Genomic DNA, 24,302 nt, shown 5'->3' on the forward strand with positions numbered 1-24,302 from the left:
AAAAGCGAAAAACCAGAATCATCCTAAATGCCTCTCAATTAGGGAACTGGTTAGTCAAGTCATATAATATCTACACATGGACTATGAAGGTGGTGTCACTCTCGGTGAATCGTTATGGTTACATTTCCAAGATTCTCTCCAACCTAACAGAACTAATCGTAATATAGTGTCAATAGTACAATCTCATCTGTATTTTCTTAAATATCAATATGTCTATATCACTGTGTGCTTAGATTAGATTTTGCTATCCGAAGTTGACAATTTTGTGGTCTAACCTCTGTGATTTTATGGTTTGCCCTAGAATAAATGTGTGGAGCTCTTCTCAGGAGAAAACCGTGGGCCATGTCTCCTGGGAGTATGACCAGGGGAAGGAATTTTATGTTAGTCTTCATGCTGTGACTTTAATTTTTTACACTAAGCATTATTTTGATGAGTCTAACTAAGAAAACTCAGCATAGTCTATAAGAAAATGTACAACTCACATAAAAAAACAACAATGAAAGAGCAATGAGATTTAAACAAGGGGACGGCATGAAAGCTGTTTCTCTGTGGGTGCTTTTGGGGTCATCAGGACAATAAAGCCCATTCCTGTGCACCTGCCTTCCTCTGGGGGCTGGAAACGGCTCTGTCGTCAAGGCTCCTCTAGAGGGTTGTCCTCCAGAGCAGGACAGCTTTCCAGGTGAATGAGCAATATAAAGGGACTGGGTACCTGTCAGGGAAGGTTTTTAAGCAGATTCCCTTTTTCAAACAAATAGGTTAGTGATGCAGAAAATGTGTCCTTGTTCCAAGCAAATAAATATGTTTCCCGTTTACTTAAGCAAGTCCTATTCTACTTGTAACATGAGAGAATAACAAAGGCACGTTTTGAAAAAATGGCATCTCACGCATTTTCCAAACTGATCTGCACCTTCACTCTCCCCGCAGAGGGAGGGCACCGAGTGGCGTGAAAAGCGTAAATATAGAAATTATAAATCTAGAATGTGTCAACCCAGCAAATCTTGAGGCAAGAAAATGAATGTAGGTTCATTCATGGACAAAGGACAGCAGAAGGGAGAATGTAGCGAAATGAATGCATGTGAATCTCTCCAATAACAGTAATTTTGGTCTGCAGGACAAGTTTCAGCATTTAAACATCATCCCCTTAACAGGCTCCATTATAAAGTTTTCTATATATTACATATAGGTCAGTCTCCTTTGCAAGATGAAACGTCCTAAAGAGCAGGAATTGAGTTTTTCTGCTCGTCTAGAGTAGGGCGTGGCAAACTTGCCCTAAAGGGCCCAAAAGTACATATTTTAGGCTTTGAGGATCATACAGTCTCTGTGGTAACTTAACTACTTAACTCTGTTGTTGCAGTGCAAAAGCGGCCACAGATCATGTGTAAATGAACGGGTATGGTCATATGCCAATAAAGCTTTATTTCCAAAAACAGGCAGTACAGAATTTGGCTCATGGGCTATAGGAAGGAATAATAAAGGGTCCCAATCAGACACCAGAGATGGTATTTTTTTAAGGAAGAGCAAGAGATATTATCTTACTAAGGCTGAATCATCAGCACAGCACCCAGAACACAGCTGCTCTCTGAACGCTACCCATACCGCCCCGGACTGTTTGCCTCCCCACGCCTAGACTCCTGCGGGCGGCAGCTGAGCTAGCTCCCTGTGGATTACTAAAAGCTAGCCAGAGCCCAGCTCAGAACAATCCTTCAGTAATGACTTCAAAAAGAAAGGAAAGAACAGACAAAGAGATGATGAAGGGGACAGAAGAGGAGACGGAGGAGTTGCTGATGACCCTGAAGAGTTGGTGGGAAGACATGAAGGCTGGGAAGTAGAAGAGAGGAGAGCCCAAGTCTGCCAGGTGGGGGGGCTGCTGCTCAACCACGTGGAAACAGGTGAGGACATAACAGTTGCCTCCCATCAGCTACTGCCCCACAGAACACTGAACCTGGCCCGGTCCAGCCAGGAATAGGCTCAGGGATGGGCAGGCAGCCCTAAGCTGGTGTGGCACAGTGAGAGGCAAAGATGGCTTTGCCCACAGAATCTCAAAGAAAAGAAGCCCTTGTCCTTGCCCCACTGGGTATAATCAGAGAAGCCCATCAGCCCACTAGTGACCACAATGTTAAGCCAACTGAGAGAGAGGGAGAGTAGAGAGAGAAAAAACCAGGACCTCAAGGGGCCGGCCTGGCCCTAGACTGTTGTACAAGACAGACATTTCCTTAAACCCAAGCCAGGTTGAAACAGGGTATCAATGACTTACGGCCAAGAATCTGGTAACCAGTGCAGTATCTGCAAGTAGAGGTGAGGGGTAAGGAAAGCAAGGAGGGAGCTCGGCCCAGAGGTTGGGTTTGGGGGCTGCAGACTTCGTGGCATTGGCTGGGCCCAGGAGTAAGTAGACATAGCAGAAGATACCAAAGGCAGAAGCATAAAACAGCTCACATTTAAAAAGGGAGAGAAAAGGAGTCAGCAAAATAAAACAGAGAAAGAGGAACTGTGTGTGTGTGTGGGGGGGCAAATACAGAGGCACAGAAGGCAAAGATGTTTCCAGAAAAAGACAGTAATCCATCATGCTGGGAGGAGAGGAATCGGGCAGAGGCAGCAGACAGGAAGAGGTCTGAAAGACTCAGGTTCCAATCCACACTACACCACTCACCAGAAGTGTGGCCTTGGATAGGTCCCCAGCACCTCCCTGAGCCTCAGTTTTCCCAACTATAAAATGAGGACAGTGCAAATCACTTCCCAGGGTTCTTAGAGAATAGCCTAGATGTCTCTACTGCAACACTCTGTGGTCAGGTGTACCACAGACTACATTTAGGCCCTAATTCCTCTCCCCTCACCATATCTAAGCCTTATCACATGACTTTAGATTGCCTCCCTTAGACAGAGTAGATTCCCCATACACACACCAAATGACTTGTTTTGGAAAACGAAGTACAGTGGAAGTAGCAGGGTGCCAATTTGGAGCCCAGGTCCCACAAAAACCCAGACGTGTCTACTGGCTCTGTTGCATGCCCACCACTGCCATGCAGACGTGCTCAAGCTTGCCGGCTAGAGCATTTGAGTCACCCCGGGCACGCATGCGAGCTCAAGAGAAATGTCAGCAGACCCCCAGACACTGAGAAAAGCCACCCTGCTAGCTTCCAGCTGGCCCCAGATTCAGAAGCAGTACATGCCTGTTGTCGCACGCCACTGAGGTTTAGCGGCTGCTTGTTATGCAGCATCATTGTGGCAACTGATAACTGACACAGCAACACTTGGACCACAGCAGGTCCTCAAAGGTGTTTGAAATGCCCACTCCATGAGGATAAAGGCTGCAAATATACTGCATCATTCTTCTTTCCTGGTAAGCTCAGTGGTATTTCTCTTGACTGTTTCTCCATGTTCATCAAGGCCCAAATGGCAAACAAGTTTTGAGACAGATTTCTTTTTAGAAGTTTCTAGAAACATTAATTTTAAAGGAGAGGTTCACCCCCTGCTTATTGTATGGTTATCTTTAGCCAACACATGCAAATGTTAAATAAAGCAGAAAGAAAGCTCTCCTGACACAGAACTCTCTTTCCCAAGTCATCCTTCACTCCTCAAAATGCACACACACACACACACACACACACACACAATATGCAACTGAGAAAGAGTGACATATATGATATGTCACCTGCAATTGTTAATTTTTAAAATCTCTTATCTGATACTAGATAGAAGGGTGTTGAGTATTTCTCATATTATTTTTTAGCCTTTTTTCTATTGATATTTTGGTAAAACATACAACCTAAAACTTAACATTTTAGCTACTTTAAAGTGTATAGGTCTGCCACATTAAGCACATTCACATCAGTGTATTAATACAACTATCACCATCATCTATTTCCAAATTTTTTTCATCTTCCCAAACTGAAACTCCATACCCATTAAACATAAACTTCCCATTCCCATGCCCTCAGCCCCTGGTAACCACCCTTCTACATTCTGTCTCTCTGACTTTGGTCTCGGTGCCTCATATAAGCGGAATCACACAGCATTTGTCCTTTTGTGACTGGCTTATTTCACTCAACATAATATTCTCGGGTTCATCCATGTTGTGGTAAGTGTCACATGTCTTCCTTTTTATAAGGCTTCCACCTTTTGCCTACTGTGAATTATGCTGCTATGAACATGGGTGAACAGGTCTTTGTTCAAGTCCCTTCTCAATCCCTTTTTATATATCATTATTAAAATTTTATTTTGAAATATTAAACATGTTCTAAAAAACGCATCACTTAGCTAACAGTCTTCAGGCATCATCTAACAAGGTTGGCAGGATGTGATTGGCACTGCGAGTTTGCAATTCAATCCAATTTACCATGAAGGGCTGTTTCTCACATTCACTGAAATAAACACGGAGATGATACAGAAAAGCCTTTGGGGGAGGTAGGATGCTGAAGCATGCTGAGCTGAATGCAAAGTTAACCACATCTCGCCACCCAGCCACGCCTGCGCAGTAGAGAACACACACTGCTGTGCAGTGGGTGAGAACGGGTGGTTTACCAAAGGCAGAAACACTGTTTTAACTTCATTACTCAACAAAATCCCCATGGGGTTTTCTCAGCAAAGAACCAGAATCCTGTAAAGCTCTCCAGAAGCTTCTGACAGGTCATGTGGGAACCTGGTTCATTTAGCAAAAATTTGCTGGCTGTAGACATGAGAAATGGGCTATAGATAGCATGAGAATGAACCCTAATATTCTTTCCTAGGGATCCTGAGAAGGATTTATGAAAAGAGTAGGATTCTTATGCTTTTCAACATTCCAAAAGGCTTACCTGGCCCAAAAGTGAGTACACAGGTTAAAATGCTCTGCAGGACTATATATAAGTAGCACTGTGACTCTAATCTGAAAAACCAGTAATGTGCTAATGAAGATACAAGAATTTGTCACCCAAAGGGACAAAAACTTTTACAAAGGGTCCCTGGATCAAAGAATACTAGAAACTTCTTAATCAACCTTTCAACTTGCAGATGAAGAAACTGATGCTTCAAAAGGTGAAATGACCTTCCCAAGATGGCTACTGTCTGGTAGAGCTGAGATTTATATGCATGTCCCACAAGTCCTTGGTTTCTGAATCATCGTGGGCAGAAGTATGAGGGAGAAAAAGCAATATAAATGGTTTTCAGCCTCACCAAACTTACAGTCAAGATCTAAGCCATTGAAAATGGACAGGATATTTGTCAACTGTTATCCAATCTTGCCGGTTACCCAGGCCCAGTGGCCTTTCGCTATATGCAATCTAAAGATTGAAAGGGAGGCCATTCAGGCCTGTGCGGTTTGGTTTTGTTTCAGTACAGAGCCAACACTCCTTGACCACTTTGCATTTTCCACGTCAACTTGGGCTTTTGATAGGAGTTCATACATCAATATGAATAGATCGATACAGTTCATAATTTATGAAGATGTGGGGGGAGAGAAAATTGATCCTGTGGAACCACCCAACTGATGCTTGCTTGTCTTCCTCTCTTCCTTCTTGCTGTGTAGCTTTGGTCATTTTAAAATTTATTAACACCTCCACCTGAGAGGACAGTAGGGAATGAGCAAAGTGAAATAGCATCCTCCATAAGCCTTTCTAATAAAAGATTGATAGTTAAACTGCAGGATGGTGTCTGTGGAGCATCCCTGCATTTCAATGATCCATGTTACTTCTGTGAAACCTGCATGATGTAAATAAGAGAGCTAATGACACACACTTAACATATGCACACATATACACACACCTGTTCCCAAATGGGATGGGGTTTAAAGGGTAAGGCATCACCCAGAGAAGGATGGATAGGAAGCCAGGGGGAGAAGGAAGGAGGAAAGGAGGCTCTTAAATATGACTGAATTGAACACAAATTCCGTGAAAAAAGGTCCGAGCTCTAAGGCCAAAGCTTAGGAGGAGAGCGTGGAGTATTTTTGTAAGTGTAATTATATGTACACAATGGGATCATAGTTTCCATTCCTGGCCCGTCTTGGTTTGCTTGTCCCTGCCCACACAGTGTCAGACACATCGGTAACTTGGCTACTTCTACTCTTCATATATAACTTCAAGGGTCTTACCTTTTATCAATGATTATAAAATCAATGATTTAGTAAAATTAAATTATAAAGGGAGCCAATTTCTTCTCAAGAAACAAACTATTCCCAGTGATATTATCAAAGAGTTGCTTTAAAGCTTTTTAAAAGCCAAACATAAAACAACTGGTATCATTTCCCCCTAAACAACCTTTCTAAAAAAGATAACTATTAAGCCCTTGCCAGGTGGCTCTGTTGGTAAGAACATCATCCTGATACAAGCTAGTGGGTTCGATCCTGGGTCAGAGCACATATAAGAATCAACCAATGAGAGCATGGATGAGTGGAGCAACAAATCAATGTTCGTCTCTCTGTCTCTCTCCCCCCTCCTCCTTCTCCCTTCTTCTCTCTCTAAAAATCAATGAAAAAAATTTTAACTTAAAATAAGATTATTATTGACAGTATGCTGTTGTTTATTTATTTGCTTTAATCTGTTAAATACCATGGCCTAGAAAGGGGTTAAAAGAAATAAGGAGTGTGGTAGTTGGGGGGAAGGAGAAGAAGAGGGAGGGGCAGGGGAGGGGGAGGGGCACAAAGAAAACCAAATAGAAGTGATGGAAGACAATTTGACTTTGGTTAATGGGTATGCAACATAATCAAATCTCAAAATAACCTGGAGATGTTTTCTCTGAATATATGTACCCTGATTTATCAATGTCACCCCATTAAAATTATTTAAAATTTTTTTTTAAGAAATAAGGAGAAAACTCGATAGCAAAATATTCTGAAAATATGATTTCTCTTTGTAAGGAATGACTATACTGAAGAATCCATCCAAGTGGGCCCTGGGGATAGGAGAAGGCAAGGTAGTAAAAGAGAGTGAGGAGGAGCAGTGCTCCTTGTTCCAGAGTACCAGCACCATCAGCCAGCCCGCTGGGGGCGGCTACACAGGTAGGTATTACTTGAACTGAAATGTGAAAACACAATACTAATCACTGATGACTCAAAATAGCGGGTTCCTGATAAGCAAAATCAACATGCAATCACATAATCCAAAGATCTCTTTTAGTTAAAACCTTCACTTTCTCTGCCTGGATAGGATGATGGTGATGATGAGCACTCAAACATTAGAGCAGGGGTCCCCAAACTTTTTACACAGGGGGCCAGTTCACTGTCCCTCAGACCATTGGAGGGCCGGACTATAAAAAAAACTATGAACAAATCCCTATGCACACTGCACATATCTTATTTTAAAGTAAAAAAACAAAACGGGAACAAATACAATATTTAAAATAAAGAACAAGTCAATTTAAATCAACAAACTGACCAGTATTTCAATGGGAACTATGCTCCTCTCACTGACCACCAATGAAAGAGGTGCCCCTTCCAGAAGTGCGGCGGGGGCCAGATAAATGGCCTCAGGGGGCCACATGCGGCCTGCAGGCCGTAGTTTGGGGACCCCTGTATTAGAGTTAGAAGCCCAGGGAGAAAGGAAAGGCTGCATCTGGTCCATGGACTCTAACACAAAGAGGAGAGCAGAGAGACTGTTGTATGTAAAACAAACAAACAAACAAACCAAAAAAAAAAAAAAAAAAAAACCCTTGCAGAAGGGTATAAAACCAAATGCAGATTAAAGTAATCACATAAACGCTAAGCCTCCCCTCATCCTGGATATACTCTCCCACTTTCCTCTTATGTTATAGTAGGAAACGTGAAACCTTTAGGAGCCTTCTCACCAACAGTCACTCTTATAACTTAATTCTACTTGAAATCTTGTTACTCAAGATCTAGTTCAAATTTCTTCCTTTGGAAATGTAGTTCACTTTCTCACTCTCTACTAATGGTCCTTTATCAGGCCTAGAGCTAGATTCAGTACTTACTGTCATGATCCACTTTCCACAACAGACACTTAATAAGTTTCCTCTCTCCCTCAGCCCTCACTAACCAAAGACAATTTCTCTGGATCACAGAATTGCAGCAGCTTCTCCTTAAATAGAGAACTTAATAAGTGTGTTTTCCCTCTGGTAGTTTTCCTTTTGGCAACTTGTTTTCAACAGAGTTAGAGTGTTTGAGCAAAAGTACATACTTCCATCCAGTAACTAAAGTTGGTTCCAAGATGAATACCATGTGGCTTCTTCTTTCAGGGAGGTTACCATCAAGTTAAGAAAATCAAAATCTAAACATGTGCTCACATGCACGCACATGCACACACACACACGAAGAGGAATCTGAGTGTATTAATTGAGTGAAATGCAGCCACAAGTGTCCAAAAGTAATAATTTAAGATCAGCCATTCACTAAGGCTTCTCTGACACTATTACTCATATTACTGCAGATACATTTTTAAAAATATTTTCCATTTGATTTGAGGGTGAGAGAGTGAGTGAGAGAGAGAAGGAAGGAGGGAGGGAAGGAGAGAGAGGAGGAGGAGAAAGGGAGAGACAGAGAAAAGCATCAACTCATTGTTCCACTCAGTTGTTCCATTTAGTTGTGCACTCATTGGTTGCTTTTCATACGTGCCCTGATGAGAGATCAAACCTATGACCTCGGCAATCTATCCACTGAGCCACCCAGCCAGGGCCATTAAAGATATTCTTGTAAAATGAAGACAGCAACCAACAGCCCTTCTATGTCTGTCTCCATTAGTGCCTTGGATGTCATGTTTCACTTCTTCCCACCTCAGTTTCCTTATATTTAAATCAGTGGTAGTCAGCCTGGTCCCTACCGCCCACTAGTGGGCGTTCCAGCTTTCATGGTGGGCAGTAGCGGAGCAACCAAAGTATAAATAAAAAGATAGATTTAACTATAGTAAGTTGTTTTATAAAGATTTATTCTGCCAAACTTAGCGAAAATCTGACCTAAAGTACTTGGTAAATAATTATTATTATATGTTTACACTTGCTGTAACTCTGCTTTATAAATTTTATAAAGTAAAGTTACTTCCCTACTTTATAAATAACCATTACTGTGGAACCGGTGAGTGGTTAGAAAATGTTACTACTAACAGAGATACAAAAATGGGCGGTAGGTATAAAAAGGTTGACTACCCCTGTTTTAAATGGACTGATAATGATGCTTCTCTTACTGCCCTTCATGGGATTATTCTAAGAAGTGAGTCAGTCTCTCTCTCTATAAACTATAAAGTTCTATCCAAGTTAAGAAATTTTTGTTTATAAATCATCTTATTCAAACATAACATTTTGTCATTTCCATTCCTCCTCCTTCTGAAAGCTAGTGACTGATAAGTACTAAGAATTCTTCTAGTATTAAAAGGAAACATTTTTAATTAACAAGAGCATTCCACAAAGGGCTATTACTATAACAGAAAAATTCAAAAGTTAAATTCTTCTGTGTATCAGCGATAGGAAAAAAAGACGAGAGGAAAAACATCCTATTTATAAAAGCCAATAATAACAACAATCTACGTAGGAGTAACATTATAAGGAGTAAGCAAGACCACACCAATAAAACCATACCGACATTTAGGGTAAGACCCTGTGTCTCTGGGTCACTAGAATCAGCTTCTTAGAATTCAGAATTGGAATACATGTTTTATTTTCGTGATATATTTACAATATTTGGCTCACTGTGATGTTGGGGAGGACTGGTGAGGGGGAGAAAGGTTTTCACTTATGCACTTGTATATAGAGAATGTATGATACAATACAAAATTTTAAAAAACAAAGTTAGGAAAATGTCAATTCTTTCTAAATTGATTTATAATTTTGATGTAATTCAAAGCCAAATCCCAATGAAATTTTTTCAAACTTGATAACATGATTTTTAGAATAAACAGGTGACAATAGCTAAAATATTTTTGAAAATGAAGAGTGATAACTGGAAGGACAAAAAGCTAGACTGTATATTAATATGCATTATAAAGTCACAGTAGAGAACTACCTTGATACAGAAATAGCACGACACATTAATGGTAATGAATTGAAGGTCCAGAAAAACGCACTTATATATAATCCCATTGTATGATAAATGAGATGGCTCTTTCAAAATAAAAATCAATTCGCACACTAACCTCACACTATACACCAAAATTCCCTATAGATTAAAAATTATAAGTAAGAAAGTCAGTATAAATAAGAAGAAAAATCAGGTGAGGATTTATTCGGAGGAATTGTATAACATCAATATACTAATCTGCATAAAAATGTACTATTTCTGTACATCAAAATCAATTGTAAACAAAATAAAAAGCCAACAAATTGGGAAGCACAATTTGCCATAAATGACAAAGGAATAGCATACTGATCACTAAGAAAAATATAAAGACCTCAATATAAGAACAAAGAATACAAACAAATGATAGAGAAAAAATGTTCAAGCACTCTATTAATCAAGGAATTCAAGCTTAAAATACTAATAAGCACTCTCCCACTCTGGTGGTGGTGCAAATTGATAAAAGTCTTCAAGAAATCAATATGATAATACCTTAAAGTCCCATAAAGTATATACATGCTTTGTCTGGTAATTTCACATCTAAGAATCTTCCCTAAAGAAATCATCAGAGTTGCAAATAAAGATTGATGAGTAAAAATAGCCAACACAGGGTTTCTGACAATGGCAAGAAAAATTGCAACCATAAATGGATTCTTTCCTTTCCAGCAAAGGCTGTGTGAAGTATAGAATTCAGAATATAAGAGGTTTGGCTTTTGATTTACAAGGAATGTCATTTTTTCTCAAATGAACAATAAAATGCCATAGTCAGTTCTCTACCCTTCTCAAATCGATTATCTAATATTTAGGTCATCCCCAGAAAAACAGTGTCTTTTTTATCTCTCAGACCCACTATCTCCTAGGCAACTGATTGAATAAAGGAAAATACACATATAAAGCTTCACTGAGAAATATATAATTTTAAAGACTTAAATAAACAGAATGTCACATTTTGCCCTTGTCCCTCTGCTGGGAGGGGGTAGTGGTATGGGTCATAACAAAGAGATAGACAGACAGGCACAGCCAGACAATGAACTTTAACACCAATTTGTGTGGCCATCTTTTTAAAAACACCTTTATGGAAATATAATTTACATACCATACAATTCACCCATTTGAAGTGTACAATTAAATGGTTTTTATATATTTACAGAATTATGCAACCATCACATCTATCTAATTTTAGAACATTTCCATCACGCCAGAAAGAAACCTCAGGCCCATTAGCAGTCACTTTCCATTCCCACACCCAGTTCTGGGCAAATGCTAATCACTTTCTGTCTCCAGGGATTTGCCTACTCTGGACATTTCATATAAATGGAATCATACAATATGTGATCTTTTGTGACTGGGTTCTTTCACTTAGCATAATGTTTTCAAGGCCCATCCATGCTGTAGCGTGTATTGGTTCTTCATTCCTTTTTATTGTCAGATAATATTCCATTGTATGGATACACCAAATTTTATTTATCTAATTCATCAGCTGATGGACATTTGGGTTGTTTCCATTTCCTGGCTATTAAGAATAATGCTGCTGTGAACATCTATGTACAAGTTTATAAGTGGATACATGTTTTCATTTCTCTTGGTTGTAGAATGCTGGGTCATACATAACTCTATACTTAACAGGTTGAGGAGCTGCCACACTGGTTTTCCAAAGCATCTGCACCATTTTACATTCCTGTCAGCAGTGTATACATTGTTCATGGTATTCCCTTATAATCCTTTTAGTTTCTCTAAGATCAGTATTAATGTCCCCTTTTTAATTCCTCCTCTCAGTACTTTTAAAAATTTTTTACTTTACTTTATTCAGTGAGAAGAGGGGAGGCAGAGAGACAGACTCCCGCATGCACCACAACCGGGATCCACCCGGGAAGCCCACTAGGGGGCGATGCTCTACACATCTGGGGCGTTGCTCCGCAACCAAGCATTCTTAGTGCAGCAGGCAGAAGCTATGGAGCCATCCTCAGTGCCCAAGGCCAACTCGCTCCAGTGGAGCCATGGCTGCAGGAAGGGGAGGGAGAGAGAGAGAGAGAGAGAGAGAGAGAGAGAGAGAGAAGCAAGAGGGGGGAGGAGTGGAGAAGCAGATGGGCGCTTCTGTGTGCCCTGACCAGGAATCAAACCCAGGATATCCACACGCCAGACTGATGCTCTACCACTGAGCTAACTGGCCAGGGCCCTATTTGTACTTTAAATCTTCTCTCCTTTATTTCTTGGTTAGTGTAGCTAAAGTTCATCAATTTTGTTGACCATTGCAAAGAACCAACTTTTGGTTTCATTAATTTTCTGTACTATTTTTTTCTTCTCTATTTTGTTCATTTTCACTCTAATTTTATTATTTATTTATTTCTTCTTGCTTTGAGTTTATTTCACCCTTCTTTTCCTAACTTTTTTTTTTTTTTTCATTTTTCCGAAGCTGGAAACGGGGAGGCAGTCAGACAGACTCCCGCATGCGCCCGACCGGGATCCACCCAGCATGCCCACCAGGGGGCGATGTTCTGCCCCTTTGGGGCATTGCTCTGTTGCATCCAGAGCCATTCTAGCACCTGAGGCAGAGGCCACAGAGCCATCCCCAGCGCCTGGGCCATCTTTGCTCCAATGGAGCCTCGGCTGTGGGAGGGGAAGAGAGAGACAGAGAGGAAGGAGAGGGGGAGGGGTGGAGAAGCAGATGGACGCTTCTCTTGTGTGCCCTGGCTGGGAATCGAACCTGGGACTCCTGCACGCCAGGCCGACGCTCTACCGCTGACCCAACCGGCCAGGGTTCTTTTCCTAACTTCTTAGGGCAAAAAGGTATAGACAAACCCAGTTCTGGGTGTATATCCAAAGAAAATGAAATCACTATCTCAAAGAGATATCTGTACACCCATGCTCACTGCTGCATTACTCACAATAGACAATACATGGGAACAACCTAAGTGTCCATCAACAAATGAATGGAAAAGAAATTGTGATATGATATACACAGAGACACAGAAATATTATTCAGTCACAAAAAAGGAAATTCTGCCATTTGCCACTTGAGGACATTATGAGAAGTAAAGTAAGTCAGACAGAGAAAAAGAAATCTTTCATGTCCTCACCACCACAACTAAAAAAAAACACCACTGGTAATTATGTGACATTAAGGATATGTTAACTATCCTTACTATGGTAATCATTTTGCAATATATGCATGTATCAAATTATCACACTGTACACCTTAAACTTATACAATGTAATATGTCAATTATATGTCACTAAAACTGGAAAAAAAGAGAAAATTAGGGTATTAATTTCAGATCTTTTTTTAATATAGGCATTTGCAGCTATAAATTTTACTGTAAGCATTGTTTTAACAGCAATGGTTTTTATGTTTTATTTTCACTCATCTCAGAGTATTTTAAATTTTCCCTTATGGATTCTTCTTTGACCCACTGGTTATTTAAGAGTATGTTGTTTAATTTCCACATATTTGTAAATTTCTTCCTGTTGTTGATTTTTAATTTAATTTCACTGTGGTTGGAGAACATACTTTGTATGAGTTTAATCCTTTTAAATTCATTGAAACTTCTTTGTACCCTAGCATATGGTCTGTCTTAGAGAATGCTCCATGGGCAACTGATCCACTGGTTGTTTAATGAAAACAACACTTTATTATTATTTTCCATAAATCTGTAATTTCTTCCCAATGCTCTGGGGTCTTACTAGAAGGTTAAAATAATAACAACTACTGTATTCAGCGAGTGACTCCCTAACCCTCTGCCCCCAAACTTATTTTCTTTCCTCATTTTTATCCTTAGAATTTTCTTGAGGGAATTAACAAGACTTATGTCCTTGTTTTACAGAATGTGAGACTTGTCGAAATCACACAGAATCTTTGGGGGCACAGCGGAAGTGGGGTCTGGAATCTGCCAACAGCCATTCTTCCTGTAACAAGGCTCTGCTGCCACTGAGTGTATTCAGGTCTCCAGAGCAACACAGATGGAACAAGCAGCTCAGTCCTCCCCAAATGTGCTTCCCCCCCCACACACACGCACACTGGAAGATTGTGGCTGTTCTCTTTTTCCCCTTTCTGGTTGGAGATAAGGAGGGCGGCCCAGCTGGCCTTGCAGCTGGGCCCACTGCTGGCCTGACTGTGGGTTGGGAGATGTGCCATGAAATACCCTTGTTGTTCAGGGAACAACAGTCTCAGGGCCTCACAAGCACAAAAAGCCACAAGTCCAAAGACTAAGCTAAGGCTGCAGGTAGCATCAGTGGGACTAGGCTGTGATGGTAGACCAACAGGTGTAATTCAAGGAAACTCTAGAAGAAAAGGCCCCTTTTCCAGGGCTTTCTACACATGAGGACAGCTGCTGTCTTAGTATAATGTATCTAATTAACCTACCAGCCCTCTACCTAGAGCAAGCAAGCTCCCTTTGGAAAGGAGGATTCCATGCATTCCTTAACAAAGATCAGTCTTCCAAACCGGAGGGTTCCCCTTTCAGGTCCCCAGGGGAGAGGCTCCATGTATTCTTGCCTGGCATTCTGATGAGTGGGTCCCTGCATCAGGCCATCATTAGGGACCTCAGCCACCTGAGGGATTCCATAACTCCATAACTCTAACAATGGAAGGCTATGTGGGTTTCCTTACAGCCCCACATGTGGGCTCATCACCTGAACTCCAAATGGCAGCCTGGCCTGGCCTGTGGTGGCACAGTGGATAGAGCACAGATCTGGAACACTGAGACCCCCGGTTCAAAATCCTGGGTTTGCCTGGTCAAGGCACATACGGGAAGCAATTACAAGTTGATGCTTTCCGCTCCTCTCCCCCACCCCCTTCCCTCTCTCCTCTAAAATGAATAATTTTTAAAAAAAATGTAAGCCTGCTTCACTAATGGTGAAGAGAGTGAACAAAGCTCTGCTTTATGTATATTCAGGGTTTTAATGGCATCAAGAAAAGCTAAGATTGCTCATCTTTCAGCTGAAACAGGTAGAGAAGGCAATGGGATTGTTTAAGTACGTGGAACTACTGTTTTGTCACCGTGACCAAATCTGCCTCTGGAGTCCCAGGTTCCATCCTGACCCAAGTCCCAGGTAGAGCTGGTCAGCCATTTCAGCCTGTTTTTCCTGTCAAAACCCAGCCCAGGGAGACACTCTTAGATCCAAGGCTCCAAGAAATGATCAAAGGGGAAAAGTCTCTTTCAGCTTGTCATTTGAAAAACAACCAAAAGGACTGGTTTCAAGGTTTAGATTCGAGGAATGCTCTCCTAGCATCATCTAACTGTTTTCCCACAGCCACAAGTTTTAGAAGAACCATCAGTCATTTTTCACAGCGCCAACACCACCACCTCCACTCACTCACTTTAAGATTCCCTGTGCAAGGTAGAATCTGAAGATGGTCACAGAGGTGCTTAGATGGCATCTTGTCCTGCATTTTAAAGCCCAGCACATCCTAAAGCAGAGTCCTAACTAGTATTCAGTAAAATAGAGTTTGGTGATCAAAGATAAACAGGTTTCTTTACCACAGGACATCTGAGAGCATGCACTATGCTAATGTGCTTGTCAGTCTGTAAGAGAGTGATAGTGTGTGCAGCTGGAGCCAAAATTAATTTGTCCAGAGAGCCAGTTTTCTCTGTCTCCTTACCTCTCACTCTCCACCACCCCTTTGTGAACTCTCTTGCAGGGCTCTAATTCCGTGCAACACACACTGAGGCATGCTGGTCTGGCTTCTACCTGTGTGTGTTATGCTTGTTGCACGGTCTCCTCTCTAATAGATGAAAATATACAATGACATCCCTTTTAGATCATGCCTTATACAGAAAAACGGGCACACAGAGCTCCAACTCAGAATTGGTATAAATAAGGACTGCATACAATGGTGCTGCATGCTTGAACTCAGCACTATCCTTGGAGCCTGGTGTATTATTCAGAACTTGTACAATTCTAGCCTTCTGCACCACGTTAATCATCAACTCCTAGCAACATGAGAAAAACACCAGTCATTCCCAATTATATGGACTCTCTGGCTTTTAAACTGTACCTAAGGCCTGATGCCAGCAATATAAAAAACAACATAAGAAGTCAGCTTTACAAGGAGGTTATGCACAGTGTGTAGAACTGTGAATGCTTTTTCCCACAGAAGCAAACTCACAGCGGTGATTAAGCTCCCAGAGTAACCCACCATGTAGCTAAAACAAGGCACATCTGCAATATCATCAACTCACAGAAACCAAAAAATGATTAAATTAAAGAAAAAACATTTTTATTTATCCAGAATATTTAGGCTTAGTGCCATACACCCAGAAGGGGGCAGAAGGGGCAGGCCATGCCCAGGGAAGAAGGGCCTTCCTAGAGAGAACTGACAAATGACAATAAAGCCAATGAAATCAGTTGCCTTTTTACTTTACCACCTGCCGACAACTGAAAACAACATCAGCAAAAAAAATATTGTTCCTTTGAGAAAAACTAGGTTCAACAAGAAATGAAGAAGTTGACTTGACCAACTGAGGGTTAGGGGCATCAACCTCCCACACAGTCAAAAATCTGCATATAATTACATAGTTAAGCATTTGGAGCTATTAAGGAGGAGACTGGCTTACCTACAGGGATTTTAGTGTAATTCTTTACTGTGACAAATTAATATCTACACTCGGAGTCATGCCTGCAGAAGTCCCCTTTTCATGCTCATCAATAATGATTTTGGCCTGTGGAGATACAACAGATGCAACAAAGATGGGAAAACAGATTCTATGAGGTCAATGAACAAATTGTATTGGTCTTTTTTCCTTTTCTTTTGTCTTTTTTTATTGGTCTTTTTTCCCAATGAGGAAATTTTAGAAGAGAAAGGAAAGGAGCTGCCTGACCAGGCAGTGGTGCAGTGGATAGAGCATTGGACTGGGACGCGGAGGATCCGGGTTCAAAACCCCGAGGTCACCAGCTTGAGCGCAGACTCATCTGGTTTGAGCAAGGCTCACCAGCTTGAGCCAAAGGTTGCTGGCTTGTGAGCAATGGGTCACTCGGTCTGCTGTAGTCCCACGGTCAAGGCACATATGAGAAAGCAATCAATGAACAACTAAGGTGTCACAACAAAAAACTAATGATGGATGCTTCTCATCTCTCTCCCTTCCTGTCTGTCTGTCCCTATCTATCCCTCTCTCTGACTCTCTCTCTCTGTCTCTGTAAAAAAAATTAAAGGGAAAGGAAAGGAGCTAAAGGGAACATGTATGTTATAATAATCAAAACATAGAAATAACCTAAATGTCCAAGGATGGATGAATGAATAAAGATATAGCACATGTATACAGTGGAGTATTACTCAGCCATAAAAAGATGAGATACGGCCACTTGCAGAAATATGGGTGGATCTTCAGGGTACTATGCTATGTGAAATAAGTCAGACAAAAAAGAACAAAAACTGACGATTTTACTAGTATATGGAATATAAAACCAAAAAGTAACAAACATACTAAGAAAACAAAACAAAAACTCATAGATACAGACAACAGAGTGGTAGTTACCAGAAGTGAAGAGGAGTCGGAAGAAAACAAATTGGGATGGTAACGGAAGGAAACTAGACTTTGGGTGGTAAGCATGGAATAGAGTATGTATATAGATACTGAGTTATAATGTTACACACCTGAAATTTATATCATGTTAGTAACCAATGTTACCTCAATAATATTTTAAATATTTTTTTAAAAAAAAGAGAGAATGGGCCCTGGCCGGTTGGCTCAGTGGTAGAGCGTCGGCCTGGCATGCAGAAGTCCCGGGTTCAATTCCCGGCCAGGGCACACAGGAGAAGCGCCCATCTGCTTCTCCACCCCTCCCCCTCTCCTTCCTCTCTGTCTCTCTCTTCCCCTCCTGCAGCGAGGCTCCATTGGAGCAAAGGTGGCCCGGGCGCTGGGGATGGCTCCTTGGCCTCTGCCCCAGGCGCTAGAGTGGCTCTGGTCGCGGCAGAGCGAAGCCCTGGAGGAGCAGAGCATCGCCCCCTGGTGGGCAGAACATCGCCCCTGGTGGGCGTGCCGGGTGGATCCCGGTTGGGTGCATGCGGGAGTCTGTCTGACTGTCTATCCCCGTTTCCAGCTTCGGAAAAATACAAAAAAAAAAGAGAGAGAGAATGTGTGTAATATGAGAAATTTTGAGTCTGAGATGGAATTGTATGAATTGAGAACACTAAGTCAAAAGAATCAAAACATCTTATCTTGTACAAGGTTCAACCAGGGAGAAAGAAAAGGTAGGCAGGAGGAGGAGTTTCCTAGGAGAGCCAGCAGGTGGAGCCACAATCACAAAACCACTTCATGAATGGTCCTCTGGGTGGACTTGGGTAGAAATCCAGCAGGGGTGCAGTGAAGTCTCAATCAACAATTGTTCCATGGGAAATTGTTCCATGGGAAAGACCAACTCAGGTGATAGCCAAGAGCTTGAACACAATAGTAATGCCTTCTCTTAACTCTTACTCTTCTAGCTGTCCATAAAAGCCAGCAATTTATTCCATTGTGTAAATGTACCACAGCTTTTTTATCCACTCATCTACTGATGGGCACTTGGGCTGCTTCCAGATACTATACGACCATAAAAAAGAAGAAAATCTTACCCTCTGTGACAGCATGGATGAACCTGGAGAGCATTATGCTCAGTGAAATAACAAGTCAGTGAGTACAATGACAAGTATTATAGAATTTCATTCATATGTGGAATCTAATGAACAAATGAACTAACAAGCAAAATAGAGACAGATTCATACATAGAGAGCAGGCTGACAGCTGTTGGGGGCTGTGGGGGGGCTAGGTGAGAGAGATGGAGGAATAGAACCAAAAAAAGGACCAAAAAATCATGGACTTGGAGAACAGTGCCAAGAGGGGGAGGTGAGGAGGGTATGGGGGCATGAATGGTGATGGACGGAGACTTGACTTAGGGGGAGGTGAACACAGTACGGTGTACAGAGATGTGCTGTAGAATTGGGCACCTGAAACCTGTATAATTAATTATGTTAACTAGTATCACCCCAATACATTTAATAAAAATGAAAAGAATGTTAAAAAAGAATTAAAAGCCAGCCGTTTAGATAAAATGAACATATGATTTGGAAACGCAAAGAAAAATCTGACCCAACACGGCACATCTTTAGATTCCTAGGTAACTGGCTGTAATTCACATTTGTTTCTCTAAACGGCACACCTTTAGACTCCTAGGTAACTGGGTGAAATTCACATGTTTCTCTAAAAGAAAATTTGAAATGAGAAAAAAAAAAGTCTTGTTTCTATATTTAAAAAATCCCCAGATCTCACAAAGCTCTGGAAAATCAAAGCAGGTGACATTTTCTTTATTAAGGATACATTTTCCCCAACCTTTGTATACAGTTTCATTTCAAAAAAGAGCCAACAGCCTATCAAGATCTGAGCCACTGACTCAGAGCCAACACTGGAGTCCCACGCCATCATGTGCACATTTGCGCGCACACATGCACGCGCGCGCGCACACACACACACACATGCTCATATTCTAATGAACAAGCCAACAGATGCCTTGAGAAGACTATTCTAAGTAGCTAAGTAAATGCTAAAGATATAAAACTCGGTAAAATGTTTCTCCTTCAGCAGAAACAAGGGAGGGAGGTCACTATGGCCAGATCTGTTTAGGGACTGGAATGGATAGTGCTGAAATTGTAAGGAAAGTTAGGTAAAATCCTTCTGACAGCTACAGGCAGCAGACCAAAATGGAGAGCCCTTCTGTGCAGCAAACACTAGGCCCACCTTAATGTTGAAGGGCATGTGTGTGTTACCCATCCACAAACAAAATGAAGTCTGAAGAATTTCTGTACTAACTTTTAAAGCAACAGTGTGTCACCAGAGGCAGAGCAGCTGTTGATCCCTCTGTTAAGGAAAACTTTTGAATTAAAACTGTCTGAAGGACGAGACACATGAGAAATGAGCCCACAGAACAATGTTCTACAATCAGAGTCATATCCATATACCAACTCGGAGAGCAACCTTCCCCCGTTTCAACTTGACTGTCATCTCAGAGCATCAGGGCTAGATGTGTTAACAAATAACATATTTTAAACCATCAGACCTTTCAGCATTAATCTCTGGAAGGGGCAGTAAAATGCAAATGCATAACAAACCTTAAATAAAGATGGTAAAGCAGTTTATCTTTCAGAAGGTAGATGCCAAAGTAGCAGAGCGACTTAAAAAGATGATTAGAAAATACATTTTATATCAGGAGAGCATAACAATAAGAATAACAACAATAATAATAGCAAAGGATAATAAATGTGCAAAATACAATAGAGACTTACCAAACACTGAATTCATGATACACTGGAAATAGAAACAAGGACATATAAAGCCGACCAGAAACTTGTGGAGTGGCTTCACATTCAGAATGACAGAAGTAAGTAAGAGACATATCCCCACCTTGCCATAAAAAAAGATATCAAATGTGCAGCACTTTCTCAACATTCCCCAAGTCACAGAATAGATTGCAGTTACTTGCAGACAGGGCTGAATGGTGTTTTTCTAGTCTTTCCATCGGCCTCAACACCAAGCACAAGGGCAGGCCCATAGCAGGCATGCGGGAAACGTGCTATTGAACGTTCACCAGTATCCACCCAAGTGAGGGAGGAACAATGTCCAAAATTACAGGCAGTGTGAAGGGTTCGTTGGGAGGCAGCTTCCCCATGGGGTCCACGAGCCAGCCAAAACACTGGGAAGCGAGAGCCCTGAAAAAGAAGCTGGTCCTTACAGAGGCCAGCAGGGTACTGATTACAGCCTGGAGACAACCTGCCACACGGATAAAGTTGGTCAAGAAACCCATCTAAAGATGAAACCATGATTTCTAATTTCATTTTCATTCAAGTAGAAAATAGTCCATATTCAAATGGATAAAAAAAAGACCTCACTCATTTTCAAGTATGTATTATTTAGTGTATTTGCTGTTAACTGTTAAAATGTCCATTTATTCAATTTTGCTCTTAAAGTTGAGGTTTGAGTGTTTTTATTTTTATAAAACTCATCCATATAGCAATGTTCCAATTTAGGAGGGCCCATCATTCTCCTAGACTGTTTTAATGATAGAAAAAAACAAAATAATAAATCACTCTCAGGAGGAAACAGACAACCTTTTTCAGTCTGGTTCATGGGAATGACATTTGGCTCCAAGAAAAGTTTTCAATTTTCTAGCTGTAATTTGTCAACATTCCGAGTCTGGGATAACTTTGGGATATACAACATCCATGCTGCAAGTTGAAATGAAAAATGACTTCTTATTCCTTGGGATGGGTTTGTTTCAAACAGAAAGCTCCTTCACTGTCACTGAGGTGACGCCCAGAGAAGTGGCCGGGGTAGGGCAGAAACAACTGTCCTTACAGTCCTAATGCCTGGAGTGCATAGCTGCTGACTGCCAAGCCATCTAAAGGACCTGCTTTCTCTCTCTCTCTCAATTTCAGTCACATCTTTTTCTCAAATGAAAAGCCCATGGAGTCATTCCAGTACCTCCTTAAATCAACTCTGCAGAAATTTGCAAAGGTTAAAGCTGAAAACTGAAACGAATCAGTCCCCAAACTGATGTTTCCATGGTTCTGGCCTTTCTCAAGGCTATTGATAGCTTTCTTCAAACCCAGGGTATCTTTGACCTTATGCAGGTGCCTTGGGAAGGTAAGCTCATCCCACACTGTGAGGTAACACAACCCATTTGACACTGCTGCAAAGTGAGGCATGTCCCCAAATGCAGAAACCACTGGACACGATTGAGCAAAATGATTGAGCTAAGTCTATGCCAAGTTCAAGACCCAGTGAGGTGGTTCAGTTTCAGACTCATAATAGAAATAGACTTTGATCTTTCTTTATTAAACCAATGCTAAGCCTGTATCAAATGGTAAGGCCTATATAAAGGAAGTCTCATCTTTGATAAAGAAAAAGAACTTGTGTTAAGTCTATTAAATTCTCACAGGGTTCAAGGCTGTATCACAAGTGGACTCCTATAACTGTAAGAAATCAAAGCAGGCTGCTAACTAACTCTTTCCTCTGTAACAGCAGCAATAGACTAAAACATCCAAGAGGTTTCCAGGGACAAAGCTGGATGGAAACAAAGGGAAGGAGGAGACTTCAGCCATTTACAATAACTCATAAAACTTGAAAAATTGGTTGGACGGAAGTGTTTCCAAGTAACTAGAATCATCCCACAGATTTAGCCTCTGATCCTTGTTTTAAGGGGGAAAAAAGTGGTTTTTCATTGATTTGGGGTGGGAAAAATGTAGCTTTTGAGCTCAGCACAATGAACTATTTATCTGGCCTGACAAGGCCAATCAATCCGACCGCTGTTCGGTGTAAGGAGTAGTAGGATCCTGGTAGTCTTGATGGGTGGGGGCAGGGCCGAAGAGGCACTGGCCCTGGGACACAATGCTTCCCTTCAACTGAAATTTTATGTCAGGCCCAGGTGACCCAGGGGTCAGTGTGAAGCCTGGGACAGAATGAAGATGGTTGGTCATGTGTTTCATATTTACAGAATGCCCCATGTGCCGAAGTCTCAGATCACTGACAGATTCAGTATATGAAATACTCAGAGTAAAAGGTTGGTCAGAATCAGGCTGCAGGCCTAGGGTGGTGACTTAAAAAAGGAAGGTTGTCAATGAGCCACCCCTTTTAGTGCCATTTTTGGGTTAATAAAAAATTTCATAGGGGACCTCAAAGGCCGATTTTTAGTTGTAAAGAGACAATTATCTGAAAAGTTTGATTCCTTCGTTGATTTACAGTTCTCAGGTAATTTTACCAAAGTCATCCAGATAATTACCTTAAGTCCATAATTAATTCCTTACCTTGTTAAATTTAATTAATTACTTTAATTCTCTTATTTACTTTACAAATCAAGGCTAGCAGAGAGGCCTTGCCGCTGATCAAAGTGTATGCTGTTCCTCATCCCACTGCCCCCAGGAGCACCAGGAGGAACCAGAGGGCTCAGATCGGCAAGGGAGGTGTGGAGACATGTAGAAAGACTCACTGAACTCCGTCTCTCCATATCTGATGAGGTCAGGTGGCCTCGAGAGTTCTGGAACTATTTGTAAGAATGCAGGAGGCACTTTTGGGAATGACTATAGTTTTACAGCAAAGTATACTTAATTCTTAAAATGGGAAATCTCCTGCATAGATAGGATGTGAAAGAATAGATGGAAGGAAGGAAAGAAGGAGGGAGGGAGGGAGGGAGGGAGGGAGGGAGGGAGGGAGGGAGGGAGGGAGAGAAAGAGAGAGAGAGAAGGAGAGAAAGAGAAAGGAAGGAGAGGGGGAGACAAAGAGGAAGGGGGGAGAGAGAGGAAGACAGAGAGAGGGGGAGAAAGAAGGGGAGAGGGGGCAGAGAGAGGGAGAGAAAGAGAAAGGGGGAGAGAGAGAGGGAGAGGGAGACAGAGAGGGAGAGAGAGAGAGAAGAAGAGAGAGAGGAAGGGGAGAGAAAAAGGGAGAGAGGGGGCAGAGAGAGGGGGAGAGAGAAAGAGAGAGGGGGGAGAAAGAGGAGGAGAAAGAGAAAAGGAGAGAGAAAGGAAGAGAGAGAGAGAGAGGGAAGGAGAGGGAAAGAGGGAGAGGGAGAGAGAGAAAAAAGGGAAAGGAAAGGAAAGGAAAGGAAAGGAAGGAAGGAAGGAAGGAAGGAAGGAAGGAAGGAAGGAAGGAAGGAAGGAAGGAAAGAAAGAAAGAAAGAAAGAAAGAAAGAAAGAAAGAAAGAAAGAAAGAAAGAAAGAAAGAAAGAGGAAAGGGGGAGGGAAGAGGGGGGAGAGAGAAAGTGCTATAGCTACTAACCAGTGTGGGCCCCTAGCCAATATTTAATCTGAGTAATTCAAAAAAGGAAATGTAACCCAGGGCAGCTGGAGAGGGTAGAGGAAGAAGCAGGAAGAGAGACACAAAGCTAATGTCTCAAGCACTATGATCAATGGACAGTTTATTGGATAAATTCTTATGCTGTCTAAATTTTATGAAAGATTAGCTGTTCTTCCCTGTGGTTATGTAAACTTGCCTTTTTTTTTTAATGGAACTCTTTGCTAATACATTTCCTGCTCCTGCTTTTGAACAGCTCTATATCTCTCTTTAAGGAAGTAATAAGCCTGTGAAAAGCCTGCAGCTGAATGCTAACTGACCACGGGCAGGCTTAGTGCACGACCAGGTTGATCAACCATGAGGGCATGGTTGGGGAAAAAACCCAGGGAAACTAGAGTGATCAGAATCTAAAAGTGAATCAAGATCTCTCTGCAGTCTTATATTTTCTCTCCTATCACCTCCAACAACGTCACAAAGCAGGGATATGGGAGAAAACAAACTCCTATGAGCTGATACCTAAAAATCTGCCTTGAGGTCTCAAAAGAGGAAAATAAGATGGTTAAGGGTCTCTTGGCTAGATGGAC

At 41.6% G+C, this 24,302-nt stretch overlaps 1 protein-coding gene across 7 annotated transcripts in view; it reads right to left on the reverse strand.

Annotated features, from left to right (window-relative positions):
• SH3KBP1 (SH3 domain containing kinase binding protein 1) overlaps positions 1 to 24,302 on the reverse strand; it is a 442,009-nt gene that overhangs the window by 176,081 nt on the left and 241,626 nt on the right. The window lies entirely within an intron of this gene.

The sequence above is a fragment of the Saccopteryx leptura genome, chromosome X (assembly GCF_036850995.1).
Source record: "Saccopteryx leptura isolate mSacLep1 chromosome X, mSacLep1_pri_phased_curated, whole genome shotgun sequence".
NCBI lineage: Eukaryota > Metazoa > Chordata > Mammalia > Chiroptera > Emballonuridae > Saccopteryx > Saccopteryx leptura.